Consider the following 20,754-nt stretch of genomic DNA (forward strand, 5'->3'; position numbering starts at 1 on the left):
GCGCCGGCCGCAGCGCGCCAGCCGCGGCGGCCATTGGAGGGTGGTGAACCAACGGCAAAGGAGGACCTTTCTCTCTGTCTCTCTCTCTCACTGTCCACTCTGCCTGTCAAAAAAAAAAAAAAAAAAAGAATATTTAAAAAAGAAGGAGAACCGGTCAGAATGGTGTTCGTTCACACCGGAGGAGGAGAATCGGTCAGAACAGACACCTGGTACACAGCAGTGGCTTTTGGAAAGCCTGTTCCTGGGGCACAGAGCCCACACCCGACGGCGCGGCTGTCTCCAGCTCTGCTGTGCCGTCAAGTTCTGGCTCCCCAGTCCGCCCCGCGCTGGGCGCCAGATGCAGAGTCTTAGTCCACCCGTACAGGATGGAGTGGGTCCGAGGAAACGTAAGTGGCCCACTCGCCCATTCCCCAGCCTCCCTTGTTCCTGGAGACAATTGCAAGGGTCCGGATCACTTAGATCCCTCTGCTGCTCTACACAGCGGGAGGCCACCTCTGCCCCAGGGAAGGTATGGGGGGTGTCCTGGCCCTTCTAGGGCGGATGGGCTAGGCAGGGTGAGTTTTACTTTCTTTTTTGCTTTTTGGTTAAACTTAGCCCGTTCTCTTTCCCTACCATCTTCCTCTGAATCTCTGGGCTCTCCCAAGTCCTGTAAGGCCTTTATGGCCGAGTCCACATTGGACGAAATTGCATTATTCATACTAGGGTTTCACTTACCCTGAGAGACCGCTTAGCCTCGGCTGAAAGGTAACTGCTCGTGTCCCACGTTGGGTGCCAGATGCAGGATCTTAGTCCACCCCTATGAGGATGGACTGGGTCCAAGGAAAGGTAAGTGTGATGCTCGCCCGTTCCCCAGCCTCCCGATCACGGAGACAATCAGAGGCAGCGGGGAGCCAAGTCTAGCAAGAACTCGTTTATTTTGCACTTAACAGAGCCTTTTATAGCACAAAACTGCAGTCATTGGGGCAGGGCATAAGGACCAATCACTTAAAGGATCACTTTATGGGATTATTTCTATAGGACTAGCCATATGTCTATACACTTGTTACTAGTTTTGTTACCTCCCCTGATGTTGCATGGCCAATTAGCTTTGGTGGTAAACAACTTTGGATTCCACCCACCTTACTTTCTCTGAGCACCATCTTTGAATTGTTTCCTGTAACTAATTTCCCCACAAATTTCCAGCAGGTGAAAGAAACATAGAATCTTTCCCAAAGACTCCAGGGGGTATGCAGCTTTGCTGACAGCTTGATGTTAGATTTCCAGTCGCAAGAATTGTGTCAGACAACAATTCTGTCTTTTTAATTATTATTGCTTTTAAGCCACCAACTTTTTTGGTTGTTATAGTGGCACAAGAAAAATACCAAGTAATGAAAATGTATTATGACATTATATAGCAACAACCTGTAAGTTACTCTTGGGGTTCCTGTAAGAATTCTTTTTTTTTTTTTCATTTATTTGAGAGGGCGAGCTGCAGAAAGGAAGAAAGAGAGAGAGATCTGTCCACTGGTTTACTCCCCAAATGGCTCCAATGACCGTAACCTGGTTGATCTGAAACCAGGAGCCAGGAGCTTCTTCCGGGTCTCCCACCTGGGTGCAGGGCCTCAAGTACTTGGGCCACCTTAAACTGTTTTTCCAGGCCATAAGCAGATATCTGAATCAGAAGAGGAACAGTCAGGACAGGAACTGGTGCCCATTTAGGAAGGCTTAGTGCACTACACCACAGCACCAGCTCCTTTAAGAATCCTTAGTGGAGGTGACATCTAAGGTATATGTATATTCATCTGATTTGTGTCTCTTCCTTGATGGTAATTTTGATGATTTTCATTAGAAGTAGAAAAGGACTATTCATAAAAATTTGTGTCATTCTAACATTATAATTAAGAGCTTCTGAAAATTAAGAATCACCTAATTTTTAAATAATTGGAGAACATGTCCAGGCTCCCATATCAAAAGCCTTAGAAGTGAGATTGTGTATTTTTTTTTTTAAACAGGCAGAGTGGACAGTGAGAGAGAGAGAGAGACAGAGAGACAGGTCTTCCTTTTTGCCGTTGGTTCACCCTCCAATGGCCGCCACGGCCAGCACACTGTGACCGGCGCACCGCGCTGATCCAATGGCAGGAGCCAGGTGCTTCTCCTGGTCTCCCATGGGGTGCAGGGCCCAAGCACTTGGACCATCCTCCACTGCACTCCCTGGCCACAGCAGAGAGCTGGCCTAGGAGAGGGGCAACCAGGACAGAATCTGGTGCCCCAACCGGGACTAGAACCCAGTGTGCCGGCGCCGCAAGGCGGAGGATTAGCCTATTGAGCCATGGCACCGGCCGAGATTGTGTATTTTGTCTCTTAAATACAGATAGGAGATATACCTTAAGTAAGATCTACTCAGGAGTCTGTAAACTTGTGCAGGATGATGCCCTGGTTAACTTGGGCAAGCATGGCCTCTGAATTCTGGAGTAACTTTCTTGATGTTTTCTAAGTCTCTTAGTCACAGTGGGCAAAGACAGTTCAGTGATTAGTGCCATCTTGTCCCAGGTGACATGATTGAATTCTTTGCTCTTTATCTTGTATTGGTATGTTCCATGAACCTCTACTCTATAAGTAGTCAGGCAGGGATCACCCTTCTTGGGCCACTTAGTACAATAGTAAATGTTAGACAGGGAATGATATTGGGACAAGGGGTTATGTAGGCCAACCACTAGTCATTGTTTCAAGCTGCCTAGGTGAGTACCTTTATGTACTCCAATTCATCCACATTTCAATTCTGGATAAAGGAAATGTGGTGTATATATAGACTGTGGAATAGTACTCAGCTATAAAAAAGAATGAAACCTTGTTTTATGCATCAAAATGAATGCAGTTGGCAACCATTATGCAAAGTGAAATAAGCCAGTCCCCAAAGCACAAATATAGTATGTTTGCTCCGATATGTGATAATTAATACAGAATACAAAAATTATATAGGAATGAAATATCTTATGATTTGATTGCTGTTTTTGGACCGTATTTATTCTCCTGTGGAACTGTAGTCTTTCTACTTTTTACTTGTTGAATAGTATGATTAGTAGAAAATTAAACCTGTGACTATAGGGGTGGATTGAAATTCTGATTTTGCGAAAATTAAAGGAAAAAACAAAAGGAAGGAAGGGGAAGGATTGAGGGAGGAAAAGAACAAGGGAGGGAAGCATGGTTGCCTTCTTAGTATTTTCCCCTATGAGATACATGAAATCTGTTCAGTTTATATTAATAAAAACATTTAAAAAAAAACCCAAACAATAATAAATCTTGGTAATCAAAAGAGATAAATAAACAAATAGATTTGGTTTTTTAATTCTAAATATCAATATTTTTAGTTAAAATAAAATTTTAAATTCATAATTAGTACATTTAGCTGTGAAGTACTCAAGAAAGCACAGCATTTATGTTTTAAAATTAAATATAAAGCAATGAGAATTTTGATTGGTTTGGTCAGATTATAAACTAAAAGTCAAAAGGAAATCAATGCAATTTAAGAGTAGTTTATGTTCTTTTGATTGTTGAATATCTTTGATTTTAGCATATTTCAGTTGTTTGAGTATTCAAATCTACCTTCATTTAAATTTAATACTGATTATTAAAAGAATATATTGAAATGTAATATGTATGTGTAAAAATGTAAACTGTCTCATTATTTGTTACTTTCAAGAAATTATCTTCTACTTAAAATTCATTGTTCACAGAATTATCAAAAATGTGTGAATGCAACATCTTGACATATATCGGGAGTCCATAATTTATTTAATGATATGTTTTAGTAACTCTGTCATAACAGCTTTCTAAGACACAACTGCAATTACTTTCCCAAAAAATCCTAAAATATTCTGTCCATGTGCTAAATACCACTATTATGTTGATTTTATAAAAATATTAAGCATGGGAAGTACAGATAATACATCAAAATCATACTTTTTATCACACTTGGTAAAAATCACAAAATACAGTGTAAGATGCAAATGAAAGTGAAAATAGTGAATAATCAATACAGTGCTTTCAAAATATAGGGATGCTGCATGTACCTATTTTAATTAAAGGGCATTTAAAAGATAGCCAGAAGGTCAACATGTTGAAACCATGTTAGGCTTTCAGCACTGGAATCCCTAGGAAATCATGCCCATGTAATGCTCTTCCCATTTTAAATAAAGCTCCATATGCCTTAAAATTGGGAACTCTCATTAGGAGCATACAGTCTGGCTTCAGTTGTTGCTATAAAGCAGAGGGAGAGAAGGGATTTCTGAGAGAACCAGAGCCCAAACTATTTAGAGCTTTATGGAGTAAAGTCAACATCTTTGAATTGCAATTTTAAGCAAATGGGTAGGCAGTGCAGACTGTGGAAAATTGGTATAATGCACTCCCTGTGGCTTGTACCACTTAGTTGCTGAGCCGCAGAATTCAGCCTATGTAGTAGCTTCTGGGTGGTACTGAAGATTGGGAATACACTAAGGGGAATAAAGCTGATGTTCATCCAAGCATACATTCAACCCAAACTTTACAATCATTTGGATATGTACAATGTACACTCTTAGGGAAAAGCTCAACGATTGGAGTCAGAAAACAGAGAAAACATTAGAAGTTGAAGGACTCACCCTCAGTTAATTCCACTTGACATAATTCCTATATGAGCAGATGTTAGAGAGACAAATGCCAACACATAGATACTACTCCCTTAGAATAAACCTTTCCTTATGAAAGAATCATGTCTCATTGGATCATGAAATAAACACTGTGAAGTATTGTTTCATAACGTATCATCTTATTACAAGTTCACTATTTGGCCTGTATAGACTGGAAAAATCACACAGTTTTATATGGTAGAGGGCACACAGAAAGTGCTCTGCAAAATAGCATGATATTTGATGTTTTTCTTGCTCTGTGTTACAACTGTCTCATTAATTCAGTCCTAACATTGTCTGTGTTTTCTAAAATGTCTATCCTCTCAAACTACCCTCTAGGCACCTACTGTTTGTATCAAACATGTATTTTATAACATACAGAGCTTACTATGGGAAATGGTATGCAAAATCATTGTACTTTTTGAGGCTATTGACAAAATACAAATAATTAAGAAATATTGGTTCAAGGAAAAGAGATTTCTGGGACCTAGATATGTGATAATTTAATGACTCTTCTTTGTTAAGAAACTGGACAGAGTAGTTACACAATTTCAATTGGGCAGCTCAGGTACATTTTGATAATAATTCCAATTCCTATTTCCTATATGTGTTTTTGAAAATTTATGCACAGGTACAAGTATTTGGCATATCAATTAAGATACAATTTTAACCACTTCACAAACTGGAGTGCCTGGGTTCAAATCCTGCTTCACTTCTGATCCAGCTTCCTGCTAATCTGCACTCTGGGAACGAGCCACTGATACCTCATGTACATTGGTCTCTGCCACGCACAGTGGGAGACCGTGATTGAGTTCTCAGCTTCTGTCTTCACTGCCTGTGCCAGCCCACCATGTTGCACACTTTTTTTTCTTTTCTTTTGTAAAAAAGATTTACTTTTTTAATTGATTGAAAGGCAGAGTTATGAAGGGAGAGAGAGACAAAGATCAATCTTCCACCAGCTGGATCACTTCCCAAATAGCTGTAAGGGCCAAGGTAGGATAAGGCTGAAGCCATGAGCCAGGAGCTTCTTTTGGGGGTCCAAGACTTGGGCCATCTTCCAGTGTTTCCCAGGTGTGTTGGCAGGGAGTTGAATCAGAAGTGGAGCAGCCTATATGGAATGCCAGCATCACAGGTGGTGACATAACCCATTATTCCACAACATTGGCCCCGTTACATGCTTCTGAGGAGTAAACCAGCAGGTGGAAGACCTTTCTCTGTCTCTCAACTAAAGATAATAAACAATTGAAAATTGTAAAAAAAAATTCTAACTAATTTATGTTTTGTAATTACTGAACAGCTATAAGAGAATGACATAAACAAAGTGTCCAAGTCCAGGGAAGAAGTGACAACAACAAGGTTTCAAATAAAGCTACTTTGCTTCCATGTAATTACTGAGGAAAAAAAAAAACAATGGAAAGACAATACAGAAGTTCCATTGTCAGTTCTTCACTTTAATAGGTGGTTTTACACCAGAGTCCTTGTTTCTGATGGATGGGCTTCCTCTCTTTAGTCATCATAGTTATGTATAGAGAAATATGTCAGGACAGAGAAACTTACTATTATGATATTACTGTAGAAGGGGCTGGAGGTGACATTGACAGGCCATGTAACCCATACAAGAAAGTAGGCACAATGCCATTGGCACACTCTTTGTATTTCCTTTTTTTGTCTTCTAGCCAATTTGTGCTTCAGTAAGTTCAGTGTCTATTATATCACAGGAAGGGGATATCACAAAAAAGTGATTATACCTGTTCATTTCTCTTGGAGATCAGTATGTCATTGTAACTAAAATATAATGGCTATATGATATTGGTGCTGCCAATATTTAACATATTTTTGTTTACTCACCTACTGCTTTTAGAGATACTCTATTAGATAGAAAATAAACATAGTACCTTCATCAATGCAATTAATACTGTTACCATTATGTCTGTTATTATTCTATTGTTAATACTTCATTAATATATAATATTAATAATATCTGAAATTTAATGTTTTATTACTATGATATTTTCTAAATACTTTGCATTTATTATATTATTCAACTGCAATAAAAGTGGTATGAAATGTGAATTACTAGTGTATCCATTTTACAGGTGGATAATTAAGCTTAAACAGCCAAGTCACTTAAAGATATATAAAGATTGAAAGTAGTAAAAATGAGATGTGACTTCATATATCTACATAATTCTTTGGCTAAGTAGGTTCTATTCTACTCCTATAAATGAGTAAATTCTCCTTATTCTGAAAAAAAAAAGGTACCAGAGATATAGATCTTTAAGACATGAACATGATATTAGTGTTAAGTAAAATTAAAATGCTGCTAAAATTGGAAGGAGTAACACCAACTTTAAATTGTTCTAAAAGATAGGAAACGCTCCCCTGAAACTGTGACCTTCAAATAATGACAAATCAGAACTGACTAAGCCATGAAACAGGCAGTGTTATTACAACATATTGGGGAAAGCTGATACGAAACCATAATGGGAAAAAATGTAATGATACTCTTGGGGAATGTAAAAGATATATACAAGGACTGAACTGTCAAATATCTTCTATGTAAGACAAAGGAATTTAGACAACACTCTTTTCTAAAGGCAACAGAAAGTTTCTGACTATAAAAGAAGGATGTACAGGTGGGTGTTTGATGCAACTTTTCAAACATCACTTGTGTCTCTTGCATGCCATTTTCGAGTTCCTGAATTCCAATCCTTGCTGGCACAGCTTCCAATTCCACATTCTGCTAATGTGCACTCTGGGAGGTAGCACTCTGGGAGGTACCAGGAGCCCTGAAAGCAAAATGGGAGACCTAGATTGAATACTGAGTTTCTGGCCCAACCCAGGCCTTTGCAGGCATTTAGGGAGGAACCAGATCACTCTGTCTTTCTGTCTCTCTCTTTCTCTCCGTCTGTCTCTGTGTCTTTCATATTAGAGGAAAGATAGAGGGCGGGAGGAAGAGGAGAGAGAGAGAGACAGATTTGTCTCTGAACATAGTGCAGACAATATAGGACAATATAATCGAAATATAAAAAAGTGTCCTAAAAATTAAAAATAAGTAAAGCCCAGATGTAAAGACAGAATCACCAAAAATAAAATAAATTTTAACGACTTCTAAAATTAAATTAAATTTTATCATATTAGTATATTTATGTATTTCTGATAATAAATCAAGTACTATTAAGCTAGGTAACTTGCATATAATAAAGAAAAAGGTTGTATGTGAAAGGAATTCAAAAATTTGTGGAAAAATGAAATGAAAATATATTTGTGAGTGAATTATTTTTTCATGATCTCAATTTCCACAAACTTTTTTTTGAAAGATTTGTTTATTTACGAAACAGAGTTACAGACAGAAACAGGGAGAGTCAGAGAGAGAGAGAGAGAGAGAGAGAGAGGCCTCAATGACTAGGACTTGGCCAATTTGAAGCCAGGAGCCAGGAGTTTCTTCTGGGTCTCCCACATGGGTGCAGGGGCCCAAGCATTTGAGCCATCTTCCACTGCTTTCCTAGGTCATTAGCAGCAGGGACATGAACCAGTTCCCATATAGGGTGCTGGTACCAGAGGCAGAAGATCACTCTCACTAGAGAGTGATCCTTTTGAGTGTTAATGAGGCAGGTTTCTGAAGCAACTTCCCATGGAAATGCACTGTGCATTATTGCTCCTCCATTAGAGATGTATAAAATGCCTACTTTGTCCAGACTTCTGCCTACTATGCCACAGCACTGGTCCCTTCAGTGAACTTTTGAAAACCATTTATAAATGTTACTACAGACATATACATTTTATATAATAACTATTTTTACAGATGCATTGAAATACAAACATAATACTCTTGGTCAAAGAAGGCTAGATTCAAAAATCCCTGGAAAGAAGAGATGAAGATGTAGACATGAAAAACTAAATTCAAGAAACACATAAGCAAGTATTACGGAAATTGAGAAAACTCAGGTGATGTAAATGGTGAAAAATTAGTAAGACTATAAATACTCTTAGTAAAAATTGGTAGCCATTTAGATATCAATCTTTCTGAATATAAATATTTAAATGATGCTGTGATTATGTGGCCAAAATTTAGAGTCACTGAAACTTAAGTTGACATGAATTGAGGGTCTCTGTGGCTAGACTTCAAATAAGTCACATCTTTCAGGATTGATGCTGTGACCTTGTACTGCCCCTTCCTACTCAGATTTGAATCTTTTATTTCACAATGACCAACAAGATATGGTGAAAAAGATACTGTAGTTTGTGTACTCTGCCTAGCAAAACACCTTCTAGGTTCATTCATGTTGTTGCCAAAGACAAGATTTCTTCCATTCTGTGAGTGGATAATATTTCTTTGTATTCATGGGTGGATGGTGTGTATATGTGTAGATATAGGACAAGGTATTCAAAAACTTCATGTAAAATATGTATTATGAAACTCTATAAAGATTTCAAAAACATTTGCACTACAATAGACATACTTTAATTTCATTTTTCCACAGATTTTTGAAGTACCTTTACATACCATATTTTATCCATCCACATGTTAAAAGATTGAAAACATGTAAAGCTAGTGATTGTTATATGCTGACATTGCAGGAATACCTATGTGAGATATAGCATTTATAATTAGCTCAACTTAACTGTTCAACAATGTGTGTGTATGTATATATGTTTATTTAAAAATGTTTGTGCATTACAAAATTATCAAGCATTACCACTTTTTAATAAGGAAATAAACATAAATAAAAATAAATGATGCTGTGGGAATCCAAGATGTAAAGCATAAAAATTTCTGCCAACTTCATAATAACTCTTAGGCAACATATTAGTGTTGCAGTGGTGTCTTTTTATATCATAGATAGTCAGATAAAAATGATTCACATCTAAAGAGACCTACCTGTAACTGGGCTTTAGTCATAGGAAGTTTTGAAACTATGGTATAAAGAAATAAAATGTTGTGAGAATATACTTGCCAAATTGAGAAATATGCATCATTTAGGTTTCAGAGGGAGTACTAGGTTAGCTTGTCTTCAAACATAGCCACACAACAAATCACAATTTCCTCTCTTAAAGCCTTTGGGTAGTGCAGTTTGACAACTGCATGTGGGCTGGACATGTGACTTGTTTTATCTTAAGTAGCAGAAATTTTGCTCTGCTGATTGTTTCTGGATTTTAAGAAAGTGTGGTATTGATTAGACATCATTCAAGCTTCATACAAGAAGTTCAGCTATCCAGCTGGAGAGGTCACATGAGGAAGAGTTGTGTGACTGCATGGGAAGTTGCACCACCCTGCCAGTTTTCTGGTCCATTCCAAGAATCCTTTCATCCCTGTTGAGTCCATATGCCAGCTGTACCTTCTAAGTTTGTAGATGACTGCAGCTCCAATAAGAAATGTTGAGCAAAATCTTGCCTAACTCAGCCCATTAAACTCATATAACAAGAGAGGTAGTGAAATCTTCATTGTTTTTATTTGTTATATATGAGGGACTTTGTTACATAGTGTCATAAAACTGAAAATGACTTATCTGTGATGGAGATATAAGATATCTCTTTTACTAAAATGATATACCTTACCCAACAATTTTTTGAATAATATCACTCCCTTTGAATAAATCTAAATATTATCATACCGAAATTAAAAAATAGAACTAAAATACAATTTTTCCTTTAATATGAATTTCTAAAATAAAGATCTTATAGAATAAGTGGTCTACACTTGCTTTTATCAAAAATAACTTGATTGCAAACATGGTTCCCCTGAACAAAATGAATCTCTTGATAAAGTCTAACCAAGTGAAGGTCATCATGCTGTAACCTATTCTCTAACAATACAATGCTTGCTATTTATCTGTATAGAACATATTTCCAGTGAACATGTAGAATACTAATGTTTTAAGAGGGCATTGCATTATTTGTTAAGTTTTGAGTTTATGTTATATATTCTGAGGAAGTTTTAAGAGACTCAGAGATTAAACAAGCAATGGTCTGCCATAAAGAAAGGGGAATTCAACAATTGGGTAGTTTGACAAACTCAAGAAAATTGACAGGGCCAGCACTGTGGTGTAGAGGGTAAAGCTGCCATCTGCAGTGCCGGCATCCCATATGGGTGCTGGTTCAAGTCCCGGCTGCTCCAGTTCCAATTCAGCTCTCTGCTGTGGCCTGGAAAAGCACTGGAAGATGGCCCAAGTCTATGGGCCCCTGCACCCACATGGGAGACCCGGAAGAAGCTCCTGGCTCCGGGCTCCTGGCTTCTGATTGGTGCAGCTCCGGCCGTTCTGTTGTGGCCAGTTGGGGAGTGAACCAGCAGATGGAAGACCTCTCTCTCTCCCTCTCTCCCCCTCTCTCTCTCTGTCTCTCCTTCTTTCTGTGTACCTCTGACTTTCAAGTAAATAAATAAATCCTTAAAAAAAAGACTAATATTAGACTTTTACTTGTTTATCCTAACAATTTATGTAATTAGATTTTAAAAATCACTGATATGTATGTGATTTTATAGATGTGTGTGTGTATATATATATATATATATATATGCATTGTGTATGTTCTATAAGGTAAACTACATAAACTATTTATTAATGAATTTAATTTTAAATGAATAAGCTTCCCAGTTTGAGCTAGTATAATAGAATGCACATGTTAGATGCTTGAATTATAAGCCTTTATTTCTCAGCTATAGAAGTTGAAAATCTGAGACTTGGTGTCAGAATAAGAGCTAGCAGTTTCCTGGTAAAGGGCCTTTTCCTGGTTTACCTGGATGCCTTCTTGCTATGTTGCTCACTGCAAAAAAAAGAGACTTATAATGTCTTCATCAACTTGCAAAGACTCTACTCCTATCTCCTTTCAGGAGGGCTCCATCCTACAGCTTCATCCAAAACAAATCATTTATTAAAGGTACCACCTTTTATTGCCATATCATTGTGGTTAAAGTTTCAACATATGGATTGTAGAGGATCACAAACATTTAGTCTGCAGCAACAAATAAATTAAAAAATACATTTTGATCATTTTCTAGTTGGTGATACAGGTTTTCAAATAAGAGACATTGTCGATGACTGAAGTAAAACTTATCTCTTTATTTTAGCTCAATTATTTTTTAATTAGTTGAGCTCCTTTCTCTTAACTATATGGATGCTTAAAGTACAGTAGGTCAAATATGTGTACCAATATAGAACGTTCTAAAACACAAAGAATTTGGGAGAATTAGCTCTAAATAGGCATAGCAGATGCAATATAAATATGAATGTAATCATTCTCAAGTGTTAAACCTTTGACTACAAACAAAGTAGAAAATTATTACACCCCATCTGGTCTCTGTTATATCTATATGGTAGTTTATCTAATGTAAACCATTCAAGGTAAATTTTTTGTAAGCTCCCTTATGTGCAAAATCTAATATAGGCTTAACATTACCATATAATGACAATTAACATTGTTTATATCAGACAACTACAAAACACGGTTCTAAATATGAATTATAATTCCATAATGCTTTAATCATCAATACAAAAATGACAATTTTGTTGAAAACATTATTTTTGAGAATAATCAATTTTATTGCATCAAGAATTAGTTTCTGAGTGCTATTTAACTGATAACATTATTTCTTCAGTACTTATGTTTCACATTTGAAACAAGTTTATTTTTTGTAGTTGCCTTTTAGTAAAGTTGCCTTTTCTGTGAAGTATTTTCATGCAAAAATATATAAGATCCAAAAAATTCTTTCTGTTTTGTAGATAGAAAATATACACAGAAAGGTGGGATACACCATCAAATACTCCTTTACTAGATGTATTTTGATTAACTTAGGACTCATGTATATGCATGTTTTTCATACTAAAGATGTTTTCTTGCTTCCATGTTTGGGTAATATAAATTCAAACAAGAGATTTAATGTAGTTCATAGATACATTTCTAAGAATATAATGATGTTCTCTTCCCTCCTCCCTCCTTCTCTTCCACTCCCCTTTCCTCCCTCCTTCTCTTCCGCTCCCCTTATCATTCTTTATTTTATTATGAATGTTTTTAAAGTAATCTGATTGGAAATGTTAAATGTTTTAAGTTTCTAATTTTACCTGAATTGTTGGTTGTTTTACTTATATTGAATCTCTTTTTGTAAAGAAATAAAACTATTTTCGTTATGCTGTAAAACAACCAATACTTTCTATCAAATGATAAACAATATAGCAATTATCATTTAATAAACTGGCAAGTAAACAATATGGTTAATATGATGACAAAATCATACATTTACTTAAATATAAATTTCAATTCATTGCTTTGTCATATTACAGAACACATTTAACTGTTATATTATTTAAGGTAACATCAAAGCAAAGAAAATGACTTATTGCTTTTTGAGGTTAAAATAACAATAGCAAATTAATTAGATCTGACATCAAACTTTTCACCAGTGACAGTGGTTGCTAAGAAGAAAATAGTGAATAACTTTAAATTTCTGTCGGAAAAGATTTTCTTTTTAAGATTTATTTGTTTTGAAGTCAGAGTTAAAGAAAGGGAAGGAGAGAGAGAGAGAGAGAAAGAGAGAGAGAGAGAGAGAGAGAGAATATTTCATCTGCTGATTTCATTCCTCAGATGGTTGCAACAGCCATTACTTGACTAGGCTGAAGCCAGGAGCCAGAAGTTCCCTCTGGGTCTCCTAAGTAGGTGGCAGGGCCCAGGTGCTTGGGCCATCTTCTGAAGGTTTTCCCACGACATTAACAAGGAGCTGAATTGGAAAGGAAGCAGATGAGACACAAACCAATGCCCATTTGGGATGCCAGCATCACAGTTGGAGACTTTACCCTCTATACCATGACACCGACACCAGCCTCATGATTTTCAAACTTGTATTAATATTCAACAATTTTTAAGGATTCATAAGATTGTCTCTTTGTAAAGATCTTAGGAAGTTCTATAGAATGTTTCATAAATGAGTTACTAAATCAAAGAGGCAAAAACTGTAGTATCTAGAAAATACAATTTATATCTCAGGAAAGAGAATATCACAGGATGACATCTGTGCAGGAGGGCAAGAGAATATATATTTCTAACTGGACTTGGAATAGTACCCCCAATAAATAGCTCTCATGGGAAAATTGTTGAAATAGAAAATGTTATCCTCAGAATGCAAAGCATGTTCATAAAGTGAGAAAGTAAGAAAAGGAAAATAATCAAGTGTCAAGAATAAAAGCATGTGGGTCAAAATTAGTAATTCAGTGAAATTGAATCAACCAAGAGATAAATCAAATTATAAAATACAGGAATTCATAAATTGGAAAAAATAGTCATATGCAGTAAGCTGTGCTGAGAAAAGCAATTGCTTGCATTAGGATTGAAAGGAAGGATATAACAGGTTTTTCTCTATCCTCAGAAATGTTAGAGTTCTGGTTTCTTATTCACACTTTCCTTACTCTAATTCAAGGTATTTACAGCGACATCTTTGAAAACCCTTATATTACTATGTAATAACCAGTGCCTCACTGTGAAAATTGTTTCTTGCCTAATCCTTAAATCAGTTAGGAAACATTAATTGATTGATGATAACACCTTTGGAAAATAGGACCCAGGAATGTACCTTTAGGATTCTACTTGATTAGACAATTTAATATACTAAAGAATGCATAACAGATGATGCCACTGTGTTCAGTAAACTATCACTCACCTAGCTTTGACTTTATGACTACAAGTGTACCAAGTGCCACACAATTCAGTAACCTCAGCAGTACCTAGACTCCTTGTTGATCTTTATCCTGCTATTGCCTCTTTGGCTGTATTACCTCTCTGTTATTCATCCATAGAGTTGAGTAAAATCTTGTGAGGAAGCCTTATGTACAAATTATCTTTGTTCAAGAAAGCCTGCTAGCATGTAATTACACCTGGAAAAAAATTATTGAATGAAACAAAGGAAGGGCAGGCAAATATAGACTAGGGAAGTGCCTTCAAAGTAATCCGTGTCAGCCTCCCACCAAGGAGAGAGAAATTAGGTAAAAGAGACTGGGTAAGAGGATATTCAGGCTACAATACTGTTTCTTTAGAACATTGCAATCAGGTCAATGAATCCTTGAGCCAAGATTCCAGTTCTACCTCTGGTAAAACTGGCCTTTAGTACAGCTGTGTTGCTTAGTCATTGAAAAACTGAACAACTTTCAGGAAATGTGGCCTTTGCACAAAAGAGGAGGTGGAGCCAGAAAAGTAGAACCTTGCTCGTTAATCGATGCACTCCCGGTAGAAGAGCTAAGAGTTATTTGTCTATCTCCTTGCTTGTCCTCGTGTATAACCTGATGATGTGGCCATACATAAATTCTTGTGGAAAATTAGCCTTTGGAAATCATACTTTTTCAGGTTGGGTTGCTGCCAAGGGTCCATTCAGCAATGGTGGGGCAAGTGAGAATAGGCAATGCCTAGTGGATCACCTCAGTTCCATAAATATATTACCCTGACCTCATTGGGTAAATCATCCTTCCCTCTTACTAATTGTAGTCAATTATACCTGTCAAAATAATGGCTCTTCCATTAGCCTGATATGCCCTGAGCACAAAAATTTAAAATGCTCAGGTTGTAGCTATAATTCTATGGAACATTTCCTGTGTCCTGTGGCAAAAAAGAGCCCCATTTGGGGAATGAACATCCAATCCTGCAGAATGGAAAGCCAACAATGCCCCTGTGGACCATTGTGGGTAATGGCAAGTGAGATCACTCCTACATCTATCATTTGATTTTCAAATTCATTTATTTCTCCTGTTGGAAACAAAGAACTCTACAGAAGCTTCCTTTTGAAAGGCAGATTGTGCTTCCTGAAAAATTATAATCCATCTTTTCAGAGGATTGCCCTTAAGCTTGTGCTTATCTATGCTTTTATAAGGTTTTTGCAGATCTTTATGACACCAGCTGCTTCTGAATAATACACTGGTGGTACAATAAGTTGATCCCATGGTTATGAGCTCGCATTCATATCATGACACCAATTTTGCTGTGAAGTGAGTCCCCTGTCTCATGTAATGTTGTCTGCTATCTGGTGGAAGGCACAATTCTACGATGATCCCCAAGATAATCCCTGATATGTACATCTTGGATAGTCCAAGATGTGTAATTTTCTTCTTATGGTTGTCTATATGCCTTTTGAGAAATATCTCATGGTGCATTAATCTCTTCTGCAGAAGTATGTGCTTGTTGGGAAAGGGGATGGTTTTATAGTTTCATTTCCTCACCCATCTGACATGATAGCTCTTACTGCACAGACTCAAGAATCATTCCAGAGCTGTTCCCACCAGCAATGTCCTTGATTTGTTTGTGAACTGACCTTGTTTAATGAGGCTAGACTTCTAAAAATTGGGTCTAGAGATGAGACAGAATAAGCCAGAAAGATCTAAAGATTAAGCAGGTGGTGTTCTGTTTGCCATGATGAAGAAAACCGCCATTCCGTTAAAAGGCATAGAGCAGGAAATGACAGGAAGCCTCCAAGATTTTAAAGTGTCCCGCAGAGTCCTCCATCCTTCAGTTGCAAGGAATTAAATTTTGCCCAGAACCACATAAGCAAAAAGAAGGTCCTGAGATCCAGGAAGGAATACACTAAACTGACTTCAGGTGTCCTAAGACCCAGTTCAGTTAATGTATACCTGGGCCTCTAATTTAAAAAAAAAAAAAAAAAAAACAATAAGAGATGATAATGGCTATCATTTTAATACTATAAATTTATAGCGTTTTATAATGTTCAGAACCTGATGGAGATATATGCTTGTGGGCAATGGCATCTAAAAGGCCTCACTTAAGAGTGCAAGACTACAAGCAAGAGAGTAAAATCCCCACCTAGAATGTGAATTGATATCCATGAGGATAAACTTCTAGCTCTTCCATGAAAGCAAAGACCTATTATACTCTCTTTGCTACCAAGTAGCTTGCTGTTATATGCATGCAAGAGTGTCATATCAGCACTGCAAAATGCATCTCTATTTGTGGCAAATTTGTATGACAAAGAAGTAAGAATCATGTTGGTCTTGGTAAGGGAACATTCATGTTGGTGTCAGTTCATAGCACCTGTTATTGCCAGTGTTCTGTTAAGCAGAATTTCCTTGCAAAAGACTACTCACAGAACAGATATTGTAAAATGCATAAAAATCCATAGTTTATTACAGGAGAAAAATAATAAGATATTAATTAAAATAAACATGTATTACAGGCAAATATTATCTCATGATGAGAGATTTGGAAGCATCTGATATTAGCTTCTATTTTAATCTGTTTCTGAAGACCAGGAATTAATGTGTTTTTTTTTTATTCATTGGATCCAGGGTATACATGAAATACCCTGGAACTCAGGGGCTCAAATCGTCTAGGCTAGTGACTTAATTTTTTTCTGGCAATGAAACATTTCTGAGACATAACCAATTTTAACAGTAGAATCCTCCAGGGTCTAACTGAGACCAGGTGCAAATCATCAATCTCATTGCTATCAATAAACAATCCTGACAAGCTGGAACAAATGTTCCAAAAGCTCTCCCAGCCCATGGTTACAAACCCACAGTATTAATCAGCATGTTGCACTTCTTGACCAAGGGTCATTTTTGTGCACAAACTTTAGCAAATCAGACCAAACTAATCCCAAGCCTCATGTCTTTAACTTGCACAACAAAGCCATTATCGTTCTTTTGGAGTATCTTTCCTGCCAGTCAAATATCACATTTGAAAATGTTTGGATAGCAACAACTGGCTAAGACATTTTTCTGCCTGGTTGTCCAATGCTGCTTTCATGATGGTGCTCTGTGATGGGCATCAGCATATGATACAATTATTTCAGCACTTGGTGCCAATTTCTATATACCATCCACCCATGTAGCTCTACTGAGAGCAGCTTGCTTTTGATTTGTATGTCTTTTGCATTCTAGGAGATTGGCCAGATGATTTGTCAGTGACAAGAAACATATATTCCTTGTACTACTTTTGCTACATACAAAGTACATGATCAGCATTGTTAGTAGCTCTGATATTTGGAAAATTTGTTCTGATGTATTCATGGCCACCATGAATATGACTATACTATTTCTGCTGCTCATTTTCAGCTTTCACTCACATGCTAAGTGGAGATACCAATAGATAAACTTTAGATTTAGTCACTCCTTTTCATTTGAACAGGGACATCTATTGAAACAGAAATATGAGTTGGAAAGATTTCCATGATTTGTTTTCTTGTTGTGTATGTTATTTTCAAACTATAGAAGGAACATGAGTCTAGGCTACTCATACATGAATGCTTATCTATATCTTCTTCTATTATCAAGCTCAATTATAGATGTATTATTCACACATTATTATGACTACAAACAGGCCTCTTTGAATGGAGCTGGAAGAATACAGTTTATGTTGGCAGTTCCAGATGCATGATAAGTTGTTGCTTATGTGTTCTTTCTCTATCAGGATTCACTGACATGACCATGTGCTATTTCTCAAAAAGTGCAGTATCTCAAAAGGTCCATCAATTTCTGTTGCAAGGGTTGCACTTCTGGACGGGAGTCAAAAGTGTCAGAATTTCATATGCTCTTGCCCAATATAATAGCTTTTACTCAATAGGCCAATGAATGAAAGTACAAGTTACTGATACTGGCAAGTGTTACCATACTAATTACATACTTGATGATGAAGGTTTTGACCACTAGATGAGTCCTCAGACCCAAGTTGGTTTACTCTAATCTAATTTTTTCAGGACTCATTTTTCTTATCCCCATATAGTCCCTGTTATAATAGGCAGTGATGTCGCCAAAGTCCAGGTGCCAAGCTATGATAAGGCCAAAGGGAATGGGAAGTCTGATATATAAATAGAATTCTATTTGACAGCAGTATTTGACCACAGCTTTGGCGTCACTTCAACCCAGATACTACACACATGGGTAAAGATGACTCTAGACAATTTTACTTCATCACTTTTTGATGTATCTTGAATTTTTCAAAATATACTTTCTGAATCCCTAAATATCATTGATCAGAGACAAAACATTCTCAATATAGCTTAAAATTCAGTTAAACATATTCTAGGAGTATAATGAAATACGATTATATGCCATTAAGTTTTTGGTAGTTGGTTGTCCAACAATACTTGTATTTTAAAGAAGAGTATTGAATTATGGCATTTACAGATGGCAAGGAAAGAAAAATAGAACTGTAAACATTTTAAAATATTGTTTATATATTCTTCTTACACTGTTTTTCAAAATTATTTGTTTACTTATTTATTTATTTAAAAAGTTTGTGTGGTGTGTGTGTGTGTGTGAGAGAGAGAGAGAGATAATGAAAGAGACACAGAAAGAAAGATATTGTCACACTTATTGATTCACTCTCCAAAGGCTAAGTGCCCACAACAGTTAGGCTGGGCCAGGCCAAAGCTGGGAGCCTGGAACTCAGTAGGGTATCTAAATATTTCAGTCATCACCGTAGGCTTCCTTGGGTGTACATTAACAGGAAGCTGAAATCTAAATGGTGGCAGGAATATAACTCAGACACTCTATTATGGATTCATGCATCTCAAGTGTTGTCTTAGACATTTTTCCAAAATCCACGCTTGTACTTTTTTTATTAGTATTTGCGGGAGTGAGTCTTTATGGAAAAGATCCAGAAGAAAATTTCCTGAAAAGATAAAAATAAGATCACTGTGTGAATTTCAAATGATAAATATGCCTCTGCAAGACAATAGCAGAGACTTTTTTTTTTTTTCAGAATGACACATTGGCACAAAAACATGTTTCCGCTTTTTTGAAATACTGATGAATGATTTAGGGTATTTAGTATGAGATAAATCAATTTATTTATTTAGAATATATAATGTTATTGACAATATTGGACCAATAGAAATATTCATTTATATCAAGAGCCTAGATAGGGAAGAATTTCAGATCATGTGTCATTCCAAAATATGCCACTTTAATTTAGGGTTTATTTTGAGTTGAGGTTTCTACAAATGAAATCAAATCCAAGTTCACACGTACCCATCCCTTTTCCCCCTAGAAGCAGGAGATAAAGAACCCTGTGGAATATATCCTCCCTACAACAGAAGGAAAGCAATCATTCTTACCATCAAGGGCAGAAAATTGAAGCTGAGAGAAGCACAAATAAACTGTTAAATTTATACTTGCATTTCTTTTTTTTTAAACTTTTATTTAATGAATATAAATTTCCAAAGTATAGCTTATGGATTACAATGCCCCCCCCCCCAAACTTCCCTCCCACCCGCAACCTTCCCTGTTCCTGCTCCCTCTCCCCTTCCATTCACATCAAGATTCATTTTCAATTCTCTTTATATACAGAAAATCAGTTTAGCATATACATTAAGTAAATATTTCAACAGTTTGCCCCAGCATAGTAACACAAAGTGAAAAATATTGTTTGAGTACTAGTTATAGCATTAAATCACAATGTACAGCACATTAAGGACAGAGATCCTACATGATATTTTTTAAAAATTAATTAATTTTCTATGCAATTTCAAATTCAAAACCAAGTTGTTTTTTATTTTTTTTTTCATTTTCAATTATCTTTATATATGGAAGATTAATTCAGTATTTACTAAGTAAGGATTTCATCAGTTTGAACCCACACAGAAAAACAAAGTGTAAAAGTACTGTTTCAGTACTAGTTACAGCATTACTTCACATTGGACAACACATTAAGGACAGATCCCACATGAGATGTAAGTACACAGTGACTCCTGTTGTTGACTTAACAACTTGACACTCTTGTTTATGGCGTCAGTAATCTCCATAGGCTCCAGTCATGAGTTGCCAAGGCTATGGAAGCCTTTTGAGTTCGCCGACTTTTATCTTATTCCGATAGGGTCATAGTCAAAGTGGAAGTTCTCTCCTCCCTTCAGAAAAAGGTACCTCCTTCTTTGATGGCCCCATTCTTACCACTGTGATCTACTCGCAGAGATCTTTCATTTAGGTCTTCTTCTTCATTTTTTTTCCCAGAGTGTCTTGGCTTTCCATGCCTAAAATACTCTCATGGGCTCTTGAGCCAGATCCGAATGCCTTAAGGGCTGATTCTGAGGCCAGAGTGCTGTTTAGGACATCTGCTATTCTATGGGTCTGCTGTGTCTCCTGCTTCCCATGTTGGATCGTTCTCTCCCTTTTTGATTCTATCAGTT

The 20,754-nt window shown here is 36.7% G+C and overlaps 1 pseudogene; it reads left to right on the forward strand.

Moving 5' to 3' along the window:
• The first annotated feature begins 365 nt into the window (after positions 1 to 365).
• Positions 366 to 20,754, forward strand: part of LOC133762072 (protein FAM98B-like) — a 62,207-nt pseudogene continuing 41,818 nt past the window's right edge.

Source organism: Lepus europaeus, chromosome 6 (genome assembly GCF_033115175.1).
Source record: "Lepus europaeus isolate LE1 chromosome 6, mLepTim1.pri, whole genome shotgun sequence".
In the NCBI taxonomy this organism is placed as follows: domain Eukaryota; kingdom Metazoa; phylum Chordata; class Mammalia; order Lagomorpha; family Leporidae; genus Lepus; species Lepus europaeus.